The following is a 2,862-nucleotide window of genomic DNA, read 5'->3' as shown; positions in this document are numbered from 1 at the left end:
TCTAAAGCAATGAGGATGTGAATCTGGAAGTTATAGTACGTTCTAAGGCAGGGTCATGGCTATAAATTCACCTCAAATCAAAAATCCAAAAAGGAGTCCAGAATGATGTCATAAATCTTTGGGGGCGGAAAGAGTTTACAGAAGGTGAACTTCCAAGGATGGAAAATCACCTCCAAATGCTTACAGATGCTACAGAAAGGCAGACCATTCCCAATAGGTGAAGAGGAATACTACGAAGAGAACATGATCAGTCCTAAACCCATGAACGAACGGAAAATGTTACCGTCCATGATGTTATTACTAATCACCTTCACGAATAATCCAAACAGGCCCACGTCTTCCCAAGTTCAGGCAAAAGGTTGGTCCAAAAGTACAATTCAGGGCCGGCCCTGTGGTGGAGCAGGTAAGTGCCCACATTCCGCTTGGGTGGCCCGGGCCTCACTGTTTCACATTACGAGTGCATATCACATTAGTAGTGTTAGGAAATATAGATTTCATGGTATGGTGCGGGCAGAGATCATAAATAAGCAGCAATTGTGAGGATACGTTATCAATACGCACAAGAAAAGGAACCATAAGAATATTACAATCTATGGAAGTATCTGGTACACTTCCCAAAGGCAGAAGGAAGGAAAACTTGTGACCTGCCAAGGTGGAATTGGCAGAGTGCCACGAGATGACACCATCATTGTGCGTCAGAACATTCCCTGGGCAACTTCAACTTGTGAGGGAGTCCAGGACTTTTTCTGGGTAAGGTCCACCCATTTTGCCATCTACCCAAGATATAAGAGATAAAACCCAGGATAATCTTACAGGAGTGAAACCAGTGTCTAGAGAGAATGTAGGAGCCCTTTCGAAGTTCAAGGAGAAAGATAGAAACTGACAACAATTGCAGAAAAAGGAAAACTATCCTACCTAGACAGGGTGAGGAGTCAGACTGGTCTGAGATGGCTGTGAAACTCTGTGTGCACGGAGGTTGTCAGGACAACTTCGAATTTTGAGGTCGCTTATGACATCACGGTGAACATGTCCCCCAGGGTGGCCGCATGGTTACAGTCTGAGGATTGGCCTAGGCTAGGCTATTAAAGGGACAGATACCCAGAAACAGGTTTGGCAAACAGAAAGCAGGCACAGAAACTAGAAGAGATAAAACAGAGTCTGATGCAAGGGATAAGAAAGGAACCCTAGGCCACAAGTGAGAATAGAGGGACAAGCACGGAGAGGAGAACATTGTCATCGATTCAAGTCTATGGGGAGGTCATGCTGATTCAAGCTTGCAACTTCATTGGAAACAAGTGGCCGGACTTGGGGTTCATCACACCTACAGTGCCCTTGTGCCTTAAGCATAATGCAAAGTCAAGAAAGATGTCTTGAGGACATTGAAGAGAAGAATCGATGCCTCCTTTCCAAGGCCCATAGCATTCTTTGAAGGTCAGTCTCTTTTTCCGAAGCTCTGGTGTCACGTGGGCCCACTGGGCACATGGTAATGTGTCCCAAGAGATGTCTAGGAAGCCTTGAAGGAATGGAGCCCTGTCACGCTTGGGGTATGTCTCTTTGTTTGGAAGTGCTCTGCAAGGGTGCTGAAAAGCACCCTCTTCCACAGGGCTTCGTTCCTTCGTGAAGGCTGCCCTCCCAGGCTAGTGTGCTCTGTTTGCCTCCATCGAAATTCTCTCCCCCTACCTCTTGCCGTAGAAGGATTATTGATTATGTGTTTTGACACCATATGTAAGGAAGTTGCACGAAAATTAGAACTTTACAGTTGTGTTTCAAGAAAAATACACAGGCCAGGGTAGAGGATGTAGGGCAAACAAATGGCCCACCCTATAAAAATTAAGTAAGCCCGTATCTGGACGGAATCTAGGGGAACGTTCAAGGATCAGGGGTCAAGTTCGAAACTTCCCAAATCCGGAAAAGAGACAGAAAAATCTCTTTCCTGGAGAGTGGAATTCATCCGATTTGTCTAAGTTGTCTTGGAAACATTGTGTCCGTGAAGGGGGTTGCCAGGACCACCTCGAATTTGGAGTTTCTGATCTCAGGATGTCAAACCAACCCACATGACCACGTGTTCTCAGTGCTTAGTTTGACCCAGGCTAGGATAGCCAAGAGTCCTACAAGTGACCGGTGCAAATTCAAGGACAACAACCAAGAGTCACGAAAGCACTCACACCTCACCCTAGAGAACATACAGCGATTAAAGAAATACAAACTAATCACTTGGAATGAAGGAGAACGGACTGATAAGCATGTCTAAGGGAGATAGCTGAGAAAGACCATGACGAGTATACTATGGAAAAGAAAAAGAGGACCCAGAAAATGGAAGGTGAACAGAAATCACACCTGAATTATCCACAATGAAAGATGATGTCCGTCTTTAGACAGACTCTGCTGGAACGTTTGAAAGTCAGAGAAATTCACAAGCCAAAAAACGGCAGCGAAGGTCAAGCATGGGCTAACTGGGAAGGGTGAGTTATGAGACTGCTCCAAGCAGGCTCTGAAACCTGTATCCATGAAGCATGCTGGACCTCAGAGACACACTTATGACAAATCCTCTGACATCACAATGGACCCGAAAAACAACCTAGCCTCATCTACACAGTGCTAGAGTTGGGCTCACTAGTATATTTAACTCCCATTGCACTCAACTGCACGTTGCCACTGAACATGTAAGTGGCCGGCCGGTGGTGCAGTGGTGAGGTCCGCACCTCCTGGGTCTGTGGCCCAGTATGGGCTGGGTGGAATCCTCGGTTTGGGCCTCCTCACCACTGCTTCAGTTGTTCTGGTGCAGGCGTCCGAGGTAGAGTAGAGGCAGATGGGATGGGACGTTGGACAGGGCCAGACTTCCACAGCAAATACAGGAGCATT

The sequence above is a fragment of the Equus asinus genome, chromosome 26 (genome assembly GCF_041296235.1).
Source record: "Equus asinus isolate D_3611 breed Donkey chromosome 26, EquAss-T2T_v2, whole genome shotgun sequence".
In the NCBI taxonomy this organism is placed as follows: Eukaryota; Metazoa; Chordata; class Mammalia; order Perissodactyla; family Equidae; genus Equus; species Equus asinus.
This window is presented reverse-complemented; position numbering follows the sequence as displayed.